At 36.8% G+C, this 24,804-nt stretch overlaps 1 protein-coding gene and 1 long non-coding RNA gene across 4 annotated transcripts in view; both read right to left on the reverse strand.

Moving 5' to 3' along the window:
* LOC105839892 (protein O-mannosyl-transferase TMTC2) overlaps positions 1–24,804 on the reverse strand; it is a 321,130-nt gene that overhangs the window by 231,751 nt on the left and 64,575 nt on the right. The gene's annotated exons all lie outside the window — the stretch shown is intronic.
* LOC118645484 lies at positions 1,639–5,043 on the reverse strand. Its single transcript, XR_004963186.1, has 2 exons — positions 2,020–5,043; positions 1,639–1,946 (listed from the first exon to the last, which is right to left on the reverse strand). It is a non-coding gene; the product is annotated as an uncharacterized LOC118645484 (long non-coding RNA).

Below are 24,804 nucleotides of genomic sequence, written 5' to 3' on the forward strand. Positions count from 1 at the left end.
GCGCGAGATTCGCGAAATACCACCGGTTTATTCATTATCACGCCCGTGCGATATTTTACACATACCTACAATTTTCTCAGAAGCGATCGGGTAATGTTAAAAAATCTCAACGACAATGCCGGTCGATTGGTCGACCTCCAAACCGAGAGTAGTCTCGCTCAAAGAAACTAGGCGGAAAGTACGATAACTCAAGGACGGATAACGAACATCTATTTTGACAGGAGATGAGCGTTCTGGTCTGGGCCAGAGACGGAGCGAGAGACGAGATGTGCAGTAACTACCCCCTGCGAAGCAGGCTTGTGGAGCAGAGTGAAAGGGAAGGGGGGGAAAGGGGCAAAGGGGCAGAGGGGATCGACGGCGGCGGCCCGGCCCGAGGCATACATTATGCTAAGCCGGCCATTAGTGGGTGAAATATGTTTCGCGTGCCCCAGTCAGTTACCGGACGGAGCAGTAGGAAGGCATCTCCCGTTCGCGGCGTTCTCCGACTGCTGCGGCCTCCCGAACAAACGGCCCGCGCCACCGCCAAGGCGTTGCATTACGTGGCTACACGCGGCTCTCAGTTATTTGCAACTCTAACGACCGCTAATTGGCTCGTGGCCCGTTCCCTGTCTCGCGGCTCCGTGGATGCTCTTAAGACGAACCGTTAACTGATATCGTCTTTGTCGCTCCTCTCGTCCCTTCCACCCCATCCCGCGATTGTATTTTCGAGTACTTTCAACCGCGATTTTCAGCGAAACTTCAGCATCGAGTCTTTGAAATAACGTTATGAACGTTACACGATCGTATTCAACTAATTCACGGAAAAAATTAATTGGATGATTCGGCAAAACTATAGCTTGCTGAACGCGAGTTCAACCATTTATAACTAGGAAAATTTAAGTCAATAAAGAATTATATCTGAAGGTAATTAAACAAACTCTTTGCTGCAATAAAAATTGTTAATGTAATAAGTTTTTTTTATTACTCGCTTAAAAGTATGCATCTTAACTATATTGTACGTCTTGTTAAAAAGTTGTCTTACTGTGTGAACAGTATACTGTGTGTACTAGTATAACAAATTTGTTTTGATCGTTAATTTTATTCTACCATAAAACTTTACTATTTTAACTTAGAACTTAGCTGCCTGTACATTACGGTTAGATTTTAAATTTATAAAGTTCTTAGTTGTATAAACAAATCTTTTTTTTTCTGTAAAGATAAAAATGTTGCATAATCATATTAAAGTTCGCAATTATTAATATAAACGTAAAGACAAAAATCTGTGAGATTGATAAAATAATTGCAAAGGATATTACAGAAAATAGTGACAAAAAAATTAATTGGTGTATTCAGCAAAACTATAGCCACTGCGCGCGAGTTCAATATTTATAACTAAGGAAATGTAATTTACAACACAAAATTATGTCTGAAAGCAATCGAACAAATTCATTGCTACAATGAAAATAATGTAACAACTTTTCTTCATTACAGCAGCAATGTATAATATAATAATTATTATACATAATAGACGTGGTCAGAAATAATGCAATTTGAAGCTACATATATATACAGTTACATATGATTAAAACTATATATGCTTATGCAGAATACTTATGATCATATATAGTAAATGTATAATTATATCTGACTCTATCTAAATTTTTTCCGGGTATGCTGTTATAACAAATGTTATTAGTTATAATCGCTAATTTTATTCAGCTGTAAGACTTAAACAGCTTGTTACTTAAAAATTGGCGTATATCACGACTACAAATCTGTTGTGTCAGTTAACCTGTTGTTTTAACAAATGCTTTTTTCCACGTACGTCTCCGTGACGTCGCAGTGCGTACAACGGTTTTATTGACTGATAGTTTGCTCTGGTAAATTCAATTTTTCGCTCGCCTTCAAATCTTAATGAAAATATTCCCATCTACCATTGCCTGGCTATTCATTTGCATGCTATCGAACTAAACAAAATACACAGCCCGTTGGTTAAACGTCCAGTGGCCATCGCTCGTTAGTTTCTCTTTGTTTATTTACCTCTATTTGCACAAATGCGACCTATTTTTATATATAGACACAAATGTGTGCTGCGTATTTTATATTGTATATAGACACAACAGTGCGCCTATTTTAATTAATAGAACACGGATCCAGCAGTAAAAAGAAATAGCTTTCGAATCCCGTTCGAACAAATGGGATCGGGGATGGTATACTCGAAATCTCATTACAGTAAATGTATGCTGGCTTTCTTGATGCATGGATAATACTCGCCGTCGAGGAGATGTCAGCCAGATCGTACGAATTTCATGGCATCGTAAGGCACCGACTCGACTGCCGGGGCAACTCCCTTTATCGATATCATGAACGAGTGATACGTCTGAAGTAATCAAATCGGAGGAAGCTGTAGTACGCTCCAAATGAAAAGGTTATACCGATTTTTCTCATCTACCAAAAATCAAATTTAAGAGACATATCGATTACACTAATTCAAAAAAAGTACACAAGAATTATAAAGATAATCATTTTCATAGTTTTTCAGACGCTAAATATAAATATTCACTAAATTGATCTAATCACAAATTTACGAAATTTGCGTTAAAGTTGCAGAAAGAGCTACTTTTGTGTACTTTGGCATATTATAATAGCAATATGTGTGACGTTGAATAAGTTTTATAATCAAAATTAAATTTATTGTAAGAACTTTTTTATCCCATAATTGTGTGTCGATTACAATTACGTATTAAATATTTATAATTAACTTAGGATCCATTGATATCACAATATTAAAGTCACAATAGACGACTTAATTTGAATGCGTACAGATTTTAATGTAAAGTTTAATTATCAAAGATTTCAAATATAAGCTTTTACCAAACCTTGAAATAAAAAATTGCAGTTGCTGCGGTAACTGCAAATTGATGTCTTAGACTCCTCAAAGACGTAACCTCGTTGTTGCAGCGATATCGAGTAGATGAAGTCAGTGCCCCGGTCATGTGTAAAAAGAGCGCTTTCTGCATACAGAGGTGGAATTTAATTTCATCTCAAGGTTTTTATCCCCGATAACTAAGATACCTCCGACCGGGTTAGAATTAATTCCATCCGGAAAAATATTTTTATCGCAGCCGTAACGATACGCATCGCGAGAGAACGCGCGACTTAATTAAGAATTTCCGATTGGCTGTACGGCGGTAGTAGCGCCGTTATTACAGGATGTGCTAGTATGGCTTAGGAAAAACGAGATTTAAGCGATGCCACGTGTACACTTCTATTTTTGAAATTACTAATTAAACGTCAAATTTTAGAACTAATTCTAAAAAGATTTCTAATTACAAGCTCGAACTTTCAAATAGATAATGAGTTGTATAAATTCTGCGTTGTCTGTCGGAGTTCCTTTAGTCTTCATTAAATTTTAGTTCTCTACGTTTATATACATATATTCTAGAATTACAAAAAATTATATCAAATTAGGCAACATTATTTTTAAATTTGAAGAAGGGTTTATCTTTATACCAAGACAGGCGACCTATTTAGAATTATTTTTCTAACATCTTGCTCCATTATTCCAATATTGATATAAATGCCCACAAAAGATTTTTATTACGATTAACTGATATCATTCAGTTGGGAACTTGTCGGAGATGCAAGAAATACGGGTAGGTAAAAAGATTTAAAATAATCGATGGCGCTTCATCAATTATCAGTAATAAGGCGCCCAACAAAGAATATCACCGAGACAGATTGCCTTGTGCGAAAATATTTTTCTTTTCGCGGTCACACACACACACACACACACACACACACACCGCTGGTGAGGATACTTTTGTCACCATTACTTACGTCACACTCGAGAGGTTCTGCGCTTAATATCACATTGCTCTTATACACAGTCTTCCGTTGGAAGATAATAAAGTAATCCTCTTTTTCCTCTGATTCCCTTTAATCCGGTTTTTGGCACCGTTCAGGAAATTACCGTCTGTGATTTTTAAAAAAACAATCTTTCCTTAACGGAGCGCAACCCGATAATTTTAATTAACAGCGGCGTCCAATCCAGAACAGAATTGGTCATACAAATATAATGGCGATTTCAATTGTGCGTTTTAAAAATTCATTAATTTACTCCACGGTAATTTCCATTGTATTGTAACAGTCGCGCGCCATTTAATTAGACAGCGGAAACTAAAGTCAAAAGTTTTATTTAAATCCATTTCGCGCGACCCGCATGTTACTCTCGTCAAACGATAATACGCTTTTCCGAGCTGAAACGACGAAGCGATGCTGAGAGAAGGCACGTTATTCTAAGAGCATTTAACTTCTTACATTAGCAGAAATACGCGCATTACCGGGCGCGCGCACACACGGGGAACGTCATTAGTATCCATTAGGAAATTATGCGTTGCGAGGCAGAACGTGGTCAAGATAACAAGAACCGTATGCATATCCTTTAAGCGCTGTCCGCTCCCCGAATGACAAAGCGTTCTCTTTCTCTCTCTCTCTCTCTCTCTCTCTCTCTCTTTTCGCGCTTCCGCTCCTCCTGTTTTCCCAGCGACTTATTCTCCATTTTCTATTTTCGTTACAGCGAACTGGATTTTCCTCCAAAATCCCCCACCTAATGCCGGATCTCTGTTTCCCGGATCTCACCGCTCTCATTGCTATTTATAGATACAGCCCGACACGGTGCTTTAAATACGTTCATTTAAATGTTTCGAAGAGGCACACACTTCATTGGTCTCGCGGCTCCCGTTTGTTTATATCGATTTGATGCAATTAATTTATGTCCCTTTCATTCGTATTGCGCACACACGTACGGTTAGCTTCTTTATTTTTACATATAAACTTTATTGCGAAATATTCTATCATACATTTTCATTTGTGTGCGAATTTTTCCCGCAAAATTTTTCCCGCGGAGTACAATACATTCCTTCTCCTCCTTCCCTCTCTCTCTTTCGTTCAATCCTTCGGCACAGGCTTCGACCATTCGGCAGCCGCAATTTCGGACGCAATGGCGAGCATTATGAAAATCTATAGTTAGCGAAAGAGAACAGAATATTCATCTCCCCCCCTTTCTCTCTTCATCGTCCCCAGACCCCTCCCCCCCCCTCTCTCTCTCTCTATCTCTCTCTCGTGGCGCAAGTGCCACCCTGTCTTCGGCCAACCAAATTATTTCCTGCGGCACGAAACTCCCCGGGGTGCGATAAACGTCTACGCCGAGGGAACGACATTATACGAAGAGGAGCAAATATTGCTGACTGCGCGATAATTATGGCGGCGCAATTCGATGCCGCTGTAACGGCCTCATTTGTCCATTACTGTCGCCCGTAAAACAATGTGAATGCGTTTCGCGGTTTGCGCGCGTATCCCCGATTCATTTTCGCCAATGTCGACCAAATCAATTATTATAATTAGTGAAAAATCGGCCGGTGCGTGCCGATTGGATCGCGTAATATGCGGTTTGCGGATTAACTTGCAAAGGCCCGTTACGCGACTTTGAATAATATCGCATTAACTGCTAAAAGTATCGGCTTTGTTCTCTCCGCGGTAAACGAACTTTTTTGCATCTTTCATTGTTCGTCGTAAACGTAAGTATCGTCTAATGGTAAATTAGACCCTTATACGTATATATATATATATATATATATATATATATATATATATATATATATATAGAGAGAGAGAGAGAGAGAGAGAGAGAGAGAGAGAGAGGCATTGTATTAATTTTAACACTTTACGTTTTACGGTGTAACGAGTAACGAGAGATCTCGAGAGAAGTAGTCGTCCTCTCCCCCGCTCTACCTTCCTTCCCCCCTCAACTGATATTCCACGTTAAAGTAAAGCAATAACTTCTCGAGTACATCCGGAAAACTTTGAGCCTTCTTCCGATCCAATAAATTAGCCGCCACTTATTTCCCCGCAATTCCCCACAATTAATATTCTTCAAGGATGCCATGGGAAACGCGCCGAGCAAATCGACGATCAATCAAATACAATTCCGCCCGCAGTCGATCTAGTCTCCATTTATAGAAGGCAACGGTGAAATATCTGCCCGGCGTAATTTCCCCCCCCCCCGTCCCCTCACCCTCCCAATCAAATAATGTAAAAGATGTACATCCTTCAAAGCGCTACCAATAGAAACGGGGGAGAGAAAATAAATGGCGGCTTCGTGGAAAGATCGATTCCACCTCGAACCCGCGCGCGGGAACGGGACGAAGGGACGAAGGAGGGGTGGCAGAGGAATGCGCGAGACGTGTTTCCCTTATTTCCACTTTCAGCCCTTGTCGTCGATTCGACGACGATAAGAGGAACGAGCGGTAAACATCGAGTCCCGTTTAATTGGGCAAACTTTCTCTCAGGCTCGGAGAAAAACTGCACCCTCTTTCATCGTCCCTCCGTACTACTCTTCTCTCACCCCGTTCTCTCCGCGCCATTTTCGAGGGGGCCCGAGTGGATATCCGAGAGGTTTCCTTGAATAGCAACGAGACATCGCGCTCCGCGCCGGCTCGATTTTAGATTCCGTCCAGGACCCGTCGCATAATTCGCCTCCAATTCCGTCCGGCCCTTGCGAGAGAGTTTTACCCCCTCCCCCCTGACCCCAAGAAATCTCTGTTCTTCGCTCGTCTTGAATTATCGCGCGATAAGGTACGTCTGCAGATATGCGAATCCTCCTCCAAAAAAATCAACTTACACGCGATATACGACGCGATGTATAATCGTTCGATCGTTGAAAGCTATCTTTTGAAGAGAGAGAAACTTCTTTCATCCTAATCCACTGTACATGCACGACGAGAACAGACTCGCAAAAGATAATAATTTTGTGTATTAAATGCACATTACATAAATCTCAGAAATATATTAATTTTATATAGATACTATTGTTGTACACAAATTTATGCAAGTTTTATTGTTTATAAGTATAAATTAAAAAATCACTTAAAAAAAATAGTTATAACTAAATGTTATAATAATTATGGTTGAAATCAATAACATGTAATGTATCACAGAAACTAAATACTTTTCTCTCATTGTAAGCCAACAAATTGTCTAATAAAAGTTGATAACGCAACTGTTGTCACACGTGTTACACAAAAGAATAATTGCAATTTACTATAATTTCAATATAGTTGAACGAAAAATATTATAAATTATAGTCAACTATTATGACGCCAACTATATTGAAATAATGATAAATGCAACTATATTTTGTCAGTGTAACACGTAACACGTTATTGTTACTAACATTATAGCAGTAATAATTATAAAAATATAAAGAGCTTCTAATTATAGTCATTTTAACATTCAATTATGGTCACAAATATTTCTCTCTTAGTTAAGATGGTAAACCTAAAACGATCGTTGAATATGATATTATTGGAGGTGTTCATTTATATCTCGTTAGACTGCGTGACTGCGATAGCGATGTAAAAGGACTGTGACACATTGGTAACAAATAGGCATAACCGGCGGATGCTGCGTCGTGTGATAATAGCCTGCTAGACGATAATTAGCTGCATACCGCATCAAGTCGTAATAGGTTCACAGTATCGAGTGTCCAATAGCAGGTGCGATAATCGTCGAGCAACAATTCTGTTAGCAATAGAGTTACCTTGATAACATTGATCGATGCGTCGCTCCTGTCCGATGTTGATCGAACGTTCGTAATAATTATCCAAGACTGACTGGCGGGACGCACAGGTGACACTTACGTAATGTATGTAGCAGTTACGTTAATATCCGCGCTGTACAGTGATCTTGTGATCGATCATAACATACTTCCGCACATGTCGCAAATCCATTCGCGTAATAACTCTGGCGCGGCTCATACAACAGTTTTTTTCGCAATTGTTGGCGAAACGGGACAAAATATCATAAAAGTATCTTTTAAATTTGGAATATAGGATTTTTAAAAATTAAAAATATCAACCTTCAAATACGGAAAAACCTTTTAACCGTTTTAATTCGGGGTCGAAAAAACGCCGTTTTAAAAGAATTTCTCAAAATTAGTATATTGTCAACGTAATTAATGTACAGTGCGATATTTAAAAGCTTTACATCATTCTATTCAAAAATTTTGTATTATTTCGCTTGTTCTTTTGTCCAATTACAAAAAAATGTACATGTGTTTTAATGAATTTTTAATATTACGTCTATTTTGATCCTGAATACCGTCGATGTGTACATAAAACACGATTAAAAGGTTAAAAAACAAAAATGCGAAAAAAGGTTATAATATAAAATGCAAAATATGTATTTTATACTAAAATAGTTTTGTATTGTTACACAAACCTGACGTGTTAAATTCTTAAATAGCTTTTTAAAATAAACAATATTTTAAATAAGCAATTTTAGAATTTCAGATTTTTGCACGTCTACAAATGGATATCGGATAAAAGATGAAGCAATGCCAATGAAAGATACAACGTTAAGAAGACATGCGAAAAGTAGGTTAAGAAAATAAGGAAATTGAAGGATAAAACTTTATGAGTATCGTGAAGAAAAGAGCATTATCAAGGCTTCCCAAGTCCTTATGCTTTGTCGAATATTAAATAGTTTTAAAATCAAAAGGTAATATGTGCATTACATATAACATTTCATGAAAGAGCACGCAGCGGCAGTGCGAAAAGTATGCTACAAGAATCTAGATCAGAACGGTTAATGGAAACTGGAATATAAAGATCGGGGAAATTATACGAATCCCCTGAAGAAAAAGCAATTATGTTCCGCATTTTGCGATCCGCATATAAACCGCCGGGATTACAGTGCTTTTACCGCCGCGTTCAAAAATATCACGTGAAATTTAATTGAATAATAAAGGAAATGCGATCGATTCAGTTTTTTACCGCTCGAACAATTAAATAGAAATTCAGCAGCGTCACTATTTGCAAAGAGGCCGTTATCGCTCGCTGTAAATCGGGTGACCGTGCACTAACATTTCATTTCCCGAGAGACGCGAAAAGCGAGATTCAGTATGCCAATGTTCGCGCTACATGTTTAAGCTCTATACATCACAAACGCACATAACAAACGTACGCGGTTTGCAATATAATAAAATTTGTCGAATTATATATCAGAAGGTACAACAAAAAATCACTATTCATAGCTAGGACATGAAATGTTGTACATTTTTGTTTTTAATTCTTATTCATTTTAAATCGGATAAACTATTTTAATAAAATTATTTTTATTCAATTAATACATTAAAAAATAAGCGGAAGAGCCTATTAGCATTGTAGTATTATACATACATTGCGACACCAAAGTTTAACGCAAATAAATAATAAAAATACATTTTTTTTACATTTAGAAAATAAAATCAGATAAATCTTTTTAGGGGAAAAACATAATAAAAAAATATATGAGATTTTAAAAATCTCGCATTAACAGAAATGTTTTGTTTATATAAAGACATATACATATATTAGAATGCATTCTGATAAGATATTTTACAGCTAGAATTTAAACTTTTGATTGTAAAAACTTAATACTTTTTTTCGATTAAACTTACAAAACTCCTAGGTACATTTATTGAAAGATTATGCTGACCTAATTAAATTTAGTAAAGAAAAAAGTAGTATTATGGCCTTCCAATAATTTTTAATAATAAATGTAATAAAATAAAATAATTTTTTAAACCACCAAAATATAATAATTATGAAGAAAGTTTAAATGATGATGCAAAAAATGTTAACATACTAGCATGTAGCTTGAACATAATTACTTTGAACTTAATAATTACTTTAATGTTTTAACAAAATTATTTGCAGATCACGTCCAGCAAAATTTTTAAACTTTAAATATTTTTGACGCTTTTAGGTTGAAACGAAAAAATACTCTACCACCTGGTTAGTAAAACTATCTTAAATAAAAATACAAAAATTTATTAGAATATAAAAACTTGTTAGATTAGTTATACAGTGCGTATAAATTTTATTTTACGATCAAACTATTCCTTTACTTGTACAAAAATTTTTTCTCTTCTATTATTATTAATTTTTACATTTAACAGAAAGAAATTAATCATGCTCATTTGATAATTTCTTAAAAAATGCTAATTCATCCATTTTCCCACAGACACATACTGGACGAGTCTGAAACCAGATTTCCAAATTATGTAACCATACAGATTTATTTTCCAGTGCGGTGTTATACAGATCTCATTGAAATCATTTATCGATTATATTTTAAGAGTAGAATTCTATGCGTGCGTTACGCTGAACGGGATATACAATCATTCTAGTCGCCCGTGTAACGGAATAACCACGCACCGGCGCGGCAGTAGCAGCCGTTTGCCGGTCGCGTTTGTTTAACGCGAAGCGGCGGGTTTATCGTCAAATGAAACGGAAAAATTCAATTTAGATCCCCGCCGCAACTCACCTGCCCGACGCTTCGCCCGACCGAGGACGCCCTAGAGAGGAGCCCCGTGACAACCGGCACCGGGTAAGTGTTTCTCCTCTTCCTCCCTCTCTATCTTTGTCGGCGGGACGGGGGCACATAAATCCTGGACGCGGGATAAGAATTCCGGAACGGGCGTGACTCCGGATCGGATTTCATGCCCTCGCGCGCCACCGGCCGCGGATCGTTAACGTCCGAACGCCCTCGTTAATGGAATTAGATCCAATCTACGCGGACGGAGTGCAGAGGTAGAGATAGGTACGAGAGAGATAGAGATAGAGAGGGGGAAGAGGGGGAGGAGGAGAATGGGAAAATCCGCGTGCGCTTATACTCGGTGTCACCGCGTAATGATAGCTGACTCTATGATGGATTGGCTCGTTCAGTCGGTGGTTTCATCATACGCGCGCGCGAAACCCGCTGACGTTGGCCGCGCACGCGATACGTCGTGCAATGTGAACCGCCTGAATCGCCAATGCGTTGAAAGCTTTTCCTTTTTTTTAATATTCATTAACCATCAAGATGCACGTCGGGTTTAGTGAAAGAAAAACAGGACTGCGCAGTTCGAGTTCAGATTGGGGATCATCTTCTGACGCGCACGTACCTCCGTTCGTAGCGAATTCATTCAAATTTGTTTTTAAACTAAGAATCGATGTAGAAGTAGAAAATATCTTTGCTTTTAAAAGTTCGCGATGCCGTTTAATTAAACTGCATTTGTACGCACAATGGTGAAGGGATAACTTCATTTTTAAGTTAAAACGTTAATTAATCTGCCAATCGCTCTAAATTCGAGATTAGCACCGTAATTACTACCCAATTACCGAAAGAGAGTTTAATACTATCGACAAAACGACACACACCTTCCAAATACGCGTTATGTTGCAATCGAGTCACTTATGTTGCAAAACTATTCTCATTCGACAATGCTGAATTTCATACGGGCAAACAGCAGTTTAATTTCGCTGCACTGCTTTTTGCCGTTGTATGAAAAATAAAACTGCACTTTTAATCATTGACCCTTTAATCATGACCTATTTTATAATTTCATAATTTCTGCTTTTTAATACTTTTTTGTTCATGGTCGCTTCAAATACATCAGAACATCAGTTTTCCAAGGCTACTTCTCAATGTGATCAGAATTTATCAATAAAAACTGGTTATTTTAACTTATTTTTCAAACTATCCAGATTCACAACAATACTAAATTTCATATAGACAAATAGCAGTTTATTTTTGTTACATATTTGTTTGTAGTTATAAAAATAGTAATTGCTCTTTAAATTGAAATCGATTTATCATTAAAAGATGGTAAATAGTCTGATTTTAGATTGCTATATTTATAATTATAGCTTATTGACACATGCACTGCCTTTCTGGTAATATCCTAATTTTGGTATAACTGTAATTGTACATTAGAATTGGAAGATTTATAATTATAATACTCTTCCTCCTTCCCTCTTAATCAGAATAACTAAAAAACCGTAAATAATTACTGATAATTATAATTAAAAATATATAGTAGTATAAATCATAACGATTTTTTATGGACTCAGATTTAGAAAGTAAATTTTCAATTATTAACTTTTTAATTCCCATGACATATTTTAATTTACATACGTTCTCTTTTTCTTTTAGATTATTTCATAATATAACAGAGAGAAAAAGAGAAAAAGAGATTATTTAATAACTTTATAATTCTTTGTTTTATAAAATGTACTTTTGTACGTTTCAAAAACGCGTTCACAGTTCTCCGAAGCTACTTCTCAACAACTAGAATCATTTATAATAACTTATAATTTATTTTAATTTATTTTCAAACTGCACCGATTCTCTCTCGATAATGCTAAATTTCATATGGATAAAAAGCAGTTTATTTTTGCTGCATAACTATTTACAGTTATACCAAAATAGAGTTGCTCTTTAAATTAATATCAGTGCATTATTCACTAAAGGATAGTGAATAGTTTGATCCCAATGCTATACGTATAATTATAATTAGTAATATACGCAGTCTTTCCAATAATACAAATTCCGGTCAGAGTTAAAGTACTCCTCTTGATCAAAATAACTGAAAGACAATCAACAGTCACCGCTGATCACAGTTATAAATACAGTACTGCAAATCAGTACGATTTTACAGATTCTGATTAAGAGAATAAATTTCCAATTATGACCCTTTAATTTTATCATGGTCCATTTTAATTGACATTGCCTTTTCTTTTTAAATTAGTTTATATTGTAATAAAAGATTATCAAAAATTTCACAATTCTCTGTTTTATAATACTTCTCTTGTTCGTAGCCGCTTCAAACACGCCAGTTCTACAAAGCTACTTCTCGAGGACTGGAATTATTTGTAATAACTCATAATTTATTTTCATTACGCGCAGGATTTATATCGTCCCATTTCTCATGTATTCAGGCTGATGCCAGAGCCACAAAAGGCTACATTCACCGTCTACATTCACACCGCAGAGCGGATAAAAAGCCGCTCGCGTGCGCGAGAATAGACGCCGGCGCGCGTCTAATTTACCTTCGTAGCCGCGCCGGTGAAGTTCCGCGGATACCAAACAAGTCTAATCGACCTCCCGACATGCTCGCGCGAAGTCAATGCGAACTCGATATTCGCCGTTGTAGTGTCTGTGCTTGCAAGTTCTTCCTCCCCCGTCCGCCTCCCGTCATCGTGGACGGTTGAAAGAGAGGAGGCAACACGTGTGCGGTGTGTGTGTGTTTTTCATGTATGTATGTATGTATGTATGTATGTATGTATGTATGTGTGTGTGTGTGTGTGTGTGTAGATAGGTAGGTTGTCGATAGACAGCAACCACAAACCCGGTGGTTGCTACGACGAAGAGGAGAAAGGTCGACTGCACCCCCACCCCTCTCTCTCTCTCTCCTCTCTCTTTCTGTGTGTAGGTGTGTGTGTGTTGTGTGTGTATTCGAAAGCGGAAAGCGGATAGCGACGGCATGGCGCACACGGAATCGCGGCCGCACAATGGTGAACCCCTTCAACTATCCCCGGGATAGCACTCGACGTCGCAAACAAACCCCTTTCGCGGATCGGTGCGGTGCGCCATGCAACGTACGGAATGACCAAATGACAATAAATTCCGCAAATATAAGCAGTGTCGAACGAATTACCTCGAGCGAAATTCTCCCTTTGCGAGGAGACGAGAAGATGAAGGCGAGACAGAGGCATAAAAGAATAGGAAACTGAAGATGTGAACCAAAATAATTGATTGTTTGTCTTAAAATTGTCGATAGTGCCATTTTGGCTCCGCTAATCATTTCAATTCTTTCAATTTTTGTTATACGGAAAAATTATTCGAATGTAATATCGATAATTAAAATGATATAAATAATTTTTCATAACTCAAAAACAAAAGTAGAAATTACATATTTGACATCTTCGGTTAGTTCTACTCTCTAAATAAAAATCAGTGTAAGTATTATTCTGATTTGCAGTGCTATATTTATAACTGTGATAAAAAGTTTTGTTTAATATATCTTACAACGTTAGTGATTTCGATCAAAAAGAGGATATTTTCACTGAGCAGAATCAGTATTATTACCGAAAGACAGCGTCTATTTCATTAATTAATATAGTTATAAGTATAGCACTGAAATTGCATCGATTCCGATTTAGAAAGAATTTAGTGTTGAAAAAGAAACAGTTCATATCGCAACTGCAGTTCTTTGTAAAAGAATTCTTCTCGAGCAGTAAAAGTGTATATAAAAATCCGAAGAGATATTATTTAATAAATGCCTTGAGCAAAGGAAAGAGTAATAACCCAGTCACAGTTAATGGCAACATTAATAACAGCGGGCATAATAACAACAGAGACTTGTTAATAATAAGTTAGAGGGAAAATCAGGAGTGCGAAATGGAATCGATGATTCGTCTCTACGTGCGCATTTATAACTTTTGCAGCCGCTGCTGGACCAATCCGACCGCATTGCTTTGACAATCGACCTATAGCGCACTGCAGCCGCCGCTGTTCAAGCTCTCGCTACGTCGTCGAATGGGAAAAATGGACGGCGAGAATAATCGCAAAAAGTCGACGTCGATGCTGTTGCCTTTAGGTTTAATTAATTCTGTCAGTCATGCCGGACGTCGGGCTCGGTTTATCTCGACGCGGCGCAGGAGGGAAAGTGTCGCTGTCGTTTGCGCTTGCAGTCGTCATCCGCCATTGTCACCCGATTCCCGCGAACGTTGGGACGAATAAATGGCGCGGCTATGAGAGACATCAAAAGACCCGTCTCGCGGCCGTTTCGGGAAAACAGATATCCTCGCTGCCGGTTTTAATTGATGAAAATTCTCGCCTCGCGCAAACACGAGGCGGAGAATCGTACGCGCGCGCGAGCGGAGATTGATTCCCGCTGGATCCCGCACGCAGCGTATCTGTTTTCCGGGATCTCTCCGATCTATACTTCGGCGAAAGATTACTTTCTGCTTAGAGAAAATTGCACTCCATGCACTTTTTCTCAGTAATTAATATTAAGTAGCTGGGCGGTTCTGAATTAAAACTTTGAAAACACGAAGCTTTCTCGCAAACTTGATCAAACAATTAAAGACCTCCTTTATATTTAATTACATTCTGAAAGCCTCACTCGCGCGATAATGGCTCATTTTGATTGCTTAGAATCCAAAAATCATTGGCGTTTCGATATTTTCTTCAAGGCTAACGTGGTCTATTAATAAATACACCTGTGCGATAAATGTACTCGATTTAGTGAAATCTTCATAAATTTATTTATACGACTTGCAATTTAGACAGCTTGCACACGACAACGATTATATAGTTGTTGAAACTGAACGTAATAGAACCGGTCGTCTAAATCATACTAAATCATACCAATTACCTTCGAAACTATTAAATTTATGAATTAGAATAATTAAAAATATAAGAAACCTCATAAATTATAGTACTGCATATTTTATTAATAATTTATTTAAAAAAGAATCAAACATTAGATAATTAAAAAATCAATAAGTAATAAATAACAGTAGCGGAAAAATAAGAATGAAATAAAACTGGCTTGAATTTATTTTTGCAATTGACATATCCTTATTCATATCAATTATTAGTTTTAGACAAAATTTGTGATGCGATTTACTCTGCGAATAACAATCAGTGAAATCAGTAAAAATATGAATTTTAGTGCTATATTTATAACTTATTAATCGTGCTAAAGTAAACGCACTAAATCTTTCAATAATAATACATTAATTTTAAAATCGAAATCACTAAAAGAAGAAGTAAATACTCACTAATTATCACAGGTATAAATATAACACTTGATTGCATCAGTTAGAGAGTAGGAGAAACCTGATTTTACAAAAGTATTGATTTAATCTTTGTATAATCTCTATAATATAATTGTGTGCAAATCCGTAGATACAATAAATGTAAAATACGTTTGCATAAACTTTTCTTCTTTTATGAAAATATAAAAATTCTGTAAAAATTGCATGATTCTCGGCTACATAAATGGATCGAAAATTAACATCAATCGTACTTAACTCTTCAAGTGCTGTTAGCACAAAAAAGAGCTGTTAAAGTTTCATTATATTACTCATTTCTGATTTATTTCGTATTTCTATTAGCATTAAGTGTTACTTTTAAGAAAAAATATGAAATGTTGTTAACGTACAAAAATTAGATAATCGATACACATTGAATAATTCTCTCTCTCTCTTTCTCTCTCTCTCTCTCTCTCTCTCTCTCTCTCTCTCTCTCTCTCTCTCTCTCTCTCTCTCTCTCTCTCTCTTTCTCTCTCTCTCTCTCTTATATAATTTTTCCAAGTAGACAGTCGTTCTTTCGTCTTTACCCCGCTTAATTTCGCATTGCATTATCACCATAATGCGTTCCGCGTTATTTAATACCAGTAGAGAGAAGAGAAATAAAACGCACGTGCACCCAACATACTCCACTACACCAGCGGCGGCTCCGAAATTCACCGTCTCGCGTTCGTACGTATACGTTCTTACACGAAGAGGAAAACACCGCGACGAGCGACCGTGCTGACGAAAAACTGCAAGTTTGTTTGCTTTTTTTTTTAACAATCTGCTCGCGCGGTCCGACGACGGAGAATGCAGATGATAGGGCGCGATGATAGGGACAAGAGTTTTAAAAAACGGGAATAAATGCGACACTGTCTCGTTCCCGCGCACTTGCGCTTTCCAGAAAAATTATCCAATGACCGCTCCCATTTGACTTGGGCATCAAAAAATGAAGTTGGTGGAACCTTTTATGATCGTGTACACGTAAATGTACATTTAGGCGGGTTTATAACACCAGCACTATTTTACGATCCTTATCGCCGCGGTGAAAATGCGCCACGGTGCGATACTCCAGAATTGCATTCTGCAGCGAAAGAAATTGTTTACATTAATCTTTGGGAATAGCAATTACGGGTTGGCGAGATGGCGCATTTCGGCCGGGTGTAGTTGAGACGGCAATAATGATAGACATCGCAATTAAAACCGCGTAATCTCTCACTCTCGTCTGACCGACTCAATTTCGAGGGAGGTGTCGCGCCCAACAAGCCGCGGATTATTTTTCGCTCATGTGCACGCGCTTATTTATCCTTTTGCCAGTTTTATGTAAATTTGCTGTACGTTTATATACGTGTTATGTATATAGGACAATGCGGCTGTGCAATTTATCGATCTTGGCGTTCGTTGGCCAATGTGCATAATTAAGGAAATAACAAAAATTTACGTGCGCATGAATTGCAACAATTAATAGAGTTTTACGTCACTTAAATTTTGGCGAATTTTTTCTTTCTAAGTACCTCACATCGCAAATTCTCGATGGAGAGTACCCAAGCTCTTTGCAATTTTTATCCGGAGCGATTTTACGTCAAGAATAAAGACTGTCCAAATTTTAAATTACAAATAACGTCGTTAATCCAAGCTGCTTTCCTAATTATCAATTATAATTTAAAACATAAGAGAAGAGAAAAACCATTTTCGGTCAAAGTGGATCTTGGTGCCTGATAATTTTGCGTTTTTTATCATTTCCATATATCTAGTTGAAAAATTTGTGTTAAATTTAGCAACGCATGTTCCAAAAGGTTTACTTAAGTTTTTATTTTAACACAAGAATAATATATATACATATATATATATATACATATTGGAAGATAACGTAAGTATTATGTAAAAAAATTAACATACAAAAAATGTACTTAAACACAATTTGGAAACAGATAGAATATTTTATCAGTAAAATTAACATTTATAATACAATAATACGTACATTTTATTCATTTTATTTTATTGTTAAAATTGATTACTTTTATATTATTTTTTAATTTTTGCCTATAAATTATATTAAATTAATATATTGAAAATTCAACATGAAAATTTTAACAAAAACCGGAACATTTTAACATAAATACGCAATGGAGAACATTTTGTATTTATATAAAACCGGATCTTGTTAAATTTTTAAAATATCCAAGTATTAATTTAATATAGTATAATAATGTTATTTGAATATTTTGCAATAATTGCGTTATTTAAATATTTACATTAATATTTAACTTTTATTAGTCTTAAAATATTTACACAATTTATGAATAAATGGATAACATAAAAATAATGCAATGTTAAAACATAAATTTTAATGTAAATGAAAAATGTACGTGTCAATAATCACACATTATATAAATATTAGTTTCATTGAAAAAATATCCTGTTTCCATACCTTGTTTTTAAATTGTATTACATTTTTTGTGATAATTTTATACATAATATTTATTTTACTTTCTAACATATTCACCTTGCGTTAAATTAACACAAAAATTTGAACGTGAAAAAAAATAGTTGCAGTAACCATAAATCATTATTATTTATAATTATATTTGGACCATATTTTGATACTTATTCAACATTATAAATTATATAGTTTACTTACACTACATTAAAGTTCTCATAATCATAATATTAGTCTATCCAACTTATAATATGGCTATAATCAAAATGAAGATTTTAGTATAGTAAGCTGCACCATAAAATAACCTCTATAAGCATTTATTGTAAGCATATGATTATTATTATAATAATCATTAAAAATGATATTCTTGACTATAATTATTTTACAATATATATATATATATATATATATATATATATAGTCACAAATATCACACTTTTTTTCAGTGTAATTGTCCTGAGTGACAGTAACATTCACTATTTTTTCATTTCTATTAATTTATTTAAGAGGAAAGATACTCTTACTTAATCGACATCAGTGTATTATCACTGAAATACAATGTATATTGCTGATTGATACAGTTAAAAGCATGTCGCTAAAACTAGACTGTTTTATCCTTTCACTGAATAATACATTGATTTTGTTTTAGAAAGTACAAAATGCTTTCTACTGTGCATTCATACGCGCCAAATATTTGTCTCGATAAAGTCCTAAACTTATGATTTCAAATTGAAATTGCAATAAGAGTGATACGACGGCAGCTTGCAAATCATTTCTAAAACATTTTCCGTTAATCCGACGCGGGCGCGGGCAAGCTGCGTTTGGCCTCGAGTGGCTTAACATGTTATTGACCGAACCGTGCACGCTGTACCCTCCTGATCGATCTCTCGAGCTCCGGCATCCGGCTGATGTACCTGCAGCGTATGAATGCGACGCACGGAGCGGGGGTGTACAAGCCCGAGGTCCGGCGTACGGTCGGCCGCGTACGGAGAAGGAAAATTCCGGCAATAAACGGGGTTGGATACGGGCCAAGTATTTTTATTGCCGAAAGGCCGTCCACCCCCGTGGCGCGGGGGGTCGCCGCCTACAAAATAATGCGAGGTTGGACCGTAATACTTGCTTGCCGCGCCGCGCGACTCACGGCTCGATGCGCAGCCCATTCTTGCGAACATTTTCATCGCTACCGACGCGGAAGTATCCCTGAATTACGCCGCCGCGAATAAATCAGCACAGACGCACTGTAGTAAGCTATTTTTAAGCGGAACGCTCCGGGAGCGCACACCCGCGCTGCGGCGCCCGAGATCGCGCCGATAAATAAACCGATCTTAAAGTACGGAACTACTTCTCTCCGACTTCCAATAGCGAAACGCCGGAGATTTATGTATCGCGATCGCAATGTGATGGGACTCTGAAGAAAGTTTTGCGCGCCAGCTTCTCCTCCTCTCGCACTCACTGTCTGTAATTAATGCTTAATTACGTCTTACATTAATCTTGACGGATTAGCTTTACTTTTTTCGCGGTTTTCATATTTTATTAAAGAGAGAATTCTTGCGAAAAAAATGGTGACTCGATTAAATTTCTTCCCGCGGCTCAAATATTTATATATTTAACTTAAATACAAGTAATAAAATTTAATCAATTGAACAACTTTTCAGTGCGCAGAGGCATCCAAAAGAGTACATATTAATTGCAAAGGAGTCCCTCACGAGACTGACTGAAAACCAAATCGTTCACATTCGTATAATTCTCCCGCAAAGATTATTATTATTTTTTTTTTTTAAGGCGAACGTCGTTCCATCGTTTCGGCTTAATCGCATCGGTTTGACTTACAGACCCCGAATAGGATCGGAGCGATAAAGGAGAGCAGCGCGGGTGATCGGGGCTCGGGGGCTCGCTCTAATTGCGTAAAGTCGGGTCGGAAGTTTCAGCACTGGAGATACCCACGCTTCGGAATAACGTCATCCTATCTCAGGCTCGATTCCGATATATGCCGACGCCGCATCGGAGTAGAACGCGAGGCTGAACCATATCTCGATACAGCAGCGCCTCGAGGGGGCTACCCCTCGCTTCGTCGATCCTCCTTTCCTCGGGTTATCGCGTTACTAATGGTCGGCGTGGTAATAGCCGCAGACACCCGATAGCTTCTCCGAGCGCCAAGCGTGACGTCAAATCCAGTGGGTGAATGCACGCGCCATGGTGACATTGTGGATGCGAGCGTCTACGCCAAGTGTCTATGCATCTAAGCGAAGGCATGTGAGGAACTACATCCCGCCCTCTTGTCTTTTCAAACTGGTAGAGAAGAGAACTGAGCGCGCGAAAAACCCATACAAAACAAGTTGGAGAAAAATCGTTTGTAATTTTCAAAGAAATTTCATGGTGCTGCATTTAACCTCACGATGCAATGTGAAAAGGGATATTATCTTATTGCCGGTACGCCACTTTTTCATCCAATCTCTAAAAGTTTACATACTTTGAGTTTCTAGTACAAATGCCTGTACTTCTTAAAAAATAAAATAGCATAATCATCCCCGGTTGAGATGATTACTTTTTTAGAAATCTGTTGGATACAAAATACTCATAGTTGAATCTTAAGGGTAATGATTCCTAATGTGCTCCAAAAAAGTTAAAAACAACACAGTCTAATTTATAACAAAAAAGATTGTTTCAAAAATATCTTTGTCTGCCTTTTATCCAATTTACGATTTATATGTCACATTGGGTTAAGTTTATAAAATGATTCAGCTTTATCGAATAGCTAGAACAAAGTATAATTTACTTTGTGGGTATAGGAAAGAACGGTTTTGCTCGAATAAATTATCTAAAACTTTATCTAGAACATAGATTTGGAAAATAATTTTGGACTGTCAAATTAATTATGTAGAACGTTCTCAAGTTGGTTGCTTTTTGCAGCATTGCTCATTATACTTGCGCGTCCTAACATAATTATGATGGTTCAACAAAAAATTATTTTCACATCTGTATCTAGCTAGATTTTCAGATAATCTGGCAGAAACGTTCTTTCTATGTAATCATAAGAAATGTATTGGCCATTCGAAACATTAAAAATTGCTATTTCCTACACTAAACAAGAAAAATTGTTACAATTACTATAATTCAACTACAATTTACAGTCATATAATTTATAGTATACATTTATTTTTGGTGCCAACTATTTATGGTTATTTTAAAATTATGTAATAGTTATATATAACTATATATCACTATTGGTTACTATTATTAGAGAAAGGTTGTCTAGGCAACAAAAACCAATATTAGCCTATCATTGGCATATCACTTTGTTTGGATAGTATTTCTCAAATAGCTAAAAATAAAACTTTGAAAATATAAGTGTAAATGTAAATAAAAAGTTTGATATAAGCCCATAAGGTTATTACTATATAAATAGTAAGTATATATATTAAAAAATTATGTTTACTATAATTGCGATTGCCTTTGCTACATAGAAAGATTTATTTTATTTCTACCATCCATATTTTAATACTCCCCTCACTGTTTTAATATTTAAAATTATGAACCATAGTACAATTTTTCCATATAAACATAAGATTATTATTACTAACATTATAGCAGTAATAACTGTAAAAATGAAGTTTTAATAATAATTTTTTTTACCACACAATTTACAAATACCAAGCACTTTTTCCCTCCGTGTGTAAAAAAACTGATTGTTTACGATCAATTTCTCCCAGACGAGTATAAAGATGCATAATTTTTATCGAGTTTATAATAAAAAGTCTACCTGTTCGCGCTCGTCACCGTGCAAGTGCATTCGTTTGTGTGCCTCTCGTGTGTATATCGCTGTCACAATCGCGAATGCCGCGTTCCAACGTCGTTACATTTTTTTCCACGCACGTCGCAGATACCTACCCGCTCGCGATGTGACACGCCGAGCGGAAGAAAACGGGTTAATGGAAAGATAGGCCGAGCTTTTTTAACGGCCGCGCACCGGCGATCGACGACGTCGCTGGAAACGGGGCGGGAATGATAGCGGCGATCATTTTGTCGCAGCTCGCTGGCTCGTTCAAAACTTAGCTGATACGTGACTAGTACTCATCGTTAAAGCTAAATTTATACGTTCAAAATATGTATAAATCCGAATAATTCGCTGCTGATTCCCGAATAAATCAGTTTCGCGTGACAGATATAAGAGTGTTATTTATATACATACGGAATACACTCATATTTATGTCACTATAGACGTTTATAACAATCGCATCAAACAGATAGAAATGCATAACAAACGATTTGATTATTGTTCTTGAAAAGATAAATTTCACAATTGTGGAAAGAGGCCTGTAATAAATTTTATATTAATGCGATCTCGATACAGTAATCTAAAATAACTTAAAAACATTGTGCACAATACATTTTATATATTTATTTTAAAAACGGTTTTTGTTAAAAATTTTTTATGTTAAAATTTAACACATTTGCTTGTTACCTCAACATATCGCTGTTGTGTTCATTGAAGTAAAATGTTAAATTATTAAAACAACTGAGAAAAAATATAAAAGTGACACAGTATGCACGTATTTTCAATTTTACACAATAAATATGTCTCTTATTATCAGTGACAGAATTTTTTTATTAAAATTAACAGAACAAAAATAGTAAGCTTATTCTATAATATAAGAATGACTGTTATTTCTCGACGTAATCTCGTGATATATGTTACATTAACATTACAGTATTATACGTGTTACTTTGACATAATTTTCTTATTAAATTGTTACAATGTCAAATTATAAAATTTACATGTATTTTTATGTTAAAATATAACATAATATTTATTTTGCTACTTAATATATGCAATATGTTAAATTAATGGAAAAATTTCTATGGACCGTTTGGGCATGTGATATACATTAAATTTAACGTAAATTTTTCAACTGTGTAAAAATTCGCGAATGATGAAATACTGTTGTTGATAAAATATTTATATTGTGCTAAAAATCTGGACATTAATCGATAAAAGCACGCACAAAAATATCCGCGATCTTGGCCAATTACGCTATTTCCACCTATTGTACAATTACGATTCCGACTAATTTTGGATTCAAATTGTATAATGTAATTAGAAAGGGCCAAAGAGAGAGAGAGAGAGAGAGAGAGAGAGAGAGAGAGAAACTAGACTAAATTAACGCATGCAGAGCTGTCAAGGAATTAATAAATAATTAATGATTAACACCATGGGACGAACGCGCGAAGCGTTGTCGACTCGTCGAATCGATACAGGACCGACTGTAAAATGATATAATGCGCAATGATATAATATCAGGGATAATCGAAGTTTCGACGGGATAATCCGGAGATTCGGACTCAAATTGGAGCAGAAACGTCTCGACTCGACGAGCAATCGCGGATACCCCCCTCGGTAAATTGACTCGAGCCGTTCCCGAGCCAGGAAAGAGATCCGAGCCCGCGAGTCGAGTAACGAAAATATGCTCGAAGAGACATCGACCTCAAGAGCTCCGATTGAGGAAGGGCTGCTGCACCGCACCGAATGATGCAACTGTGCGCGCTCGCTGGCTGCAACGTTCCGACGGCTCGCACGGAACCCGGTGGGAGAGGAGGAAAAGGAGGAGAGAAAGAAGAACGGAGAGCGGAGACTGGAATCTCGCAGCCGCGAAAGATAAATCGCATGGGCGGGCCACGGCGAAGAAGCTAACGGGGTAACAGCTACTCGGGAATATAGTCCCCGTGGCACCCCATTCGTAACGCGATATATCAACCGGTAGAAAAGTTTTGTCGGGGGGCATCGAATGAGAAGAAGGAAGGCGAAAACAAAGAAGAATGGAGAGGAGAAAGAAGAGGATAAGGGCGGGAGTGGGACTTCGATCCCGCCTGGAACAAATGACGCTGTCGTTGGGAAGCTCATGAACGGGAATGCGCGGCGAGGAAGTAATACGCGTGAGATTGAATTAAATCATTTCTATCCTCTATAGCCAAATTTATGTTATGCGCCGCACGAAAAATGTATGTCGGACTGGGGTGTAACGCGGGAGTGGAATTCCCTTAAACTCCTCCAATTCCATTCTACTGACTTTATAGTACGATTATATCGTCTAGGAGTCAATGTGATAAGAAAACTATAACTAGCACAAGAAAAGTTTTCGTAGAAAAGAAATCTTACATTAATAGGCAAATTGTATAAAAATGTATTAAGAGAAAGATTTAAAAAAAATATTTAAAAAAAACAAATAAAATGCATTTTGAATGAAGTAGAACTGAACAGCCAAGTAGAAATGCACCGATATAGTCAGACAGCTGATATATTAAACGATGCTCGTAACGAATACAACATACTTTAATAAATAATTATTGTATATAATTCTATTCATGGTAAAATAATATATAATAAAATAGCTTAAAGGAGAGAAAGACGGAACAAGTTTCCAAGAACGAACCAAAGTAGAAATTGATCGCTACAGTCAGACATTTGGTACACGGGGATCGTTACACTCGATCGTGCACGAGACGTAGGATTCAAATTGAACTTCCCCGCGCATTTATTTGCCGGTCGATCGAGACGGAGGAAACGTTCGGTTATCTTCGATATCGATGGCTCCGCATGCGAGGACCGCGGAGCGACTCTGCGACATTAATCTTTATGACCGATCGCTTCGGGAGCATCGCCGTTAACCATCAATCGTCGAAATGTCTTGATCCATCGGCTTCCAATTGCTCGTAATCGCGCGC

The sequence above is a fragment of the Monomorium pharaonis genome, chromosome 5 (genome assembly GCF_013373865.1).
Source record: "Monomorium pharaonis isolate MP-MQ-018 chromosome 5, ASM1337386v2, whole genome shotgun sequence".
NCBI lineage: Eukaryota > Metazoa > Arthropoda > Insecta > Hymenoptera > Formicidae > Monomorium > Monomorium pharaonis.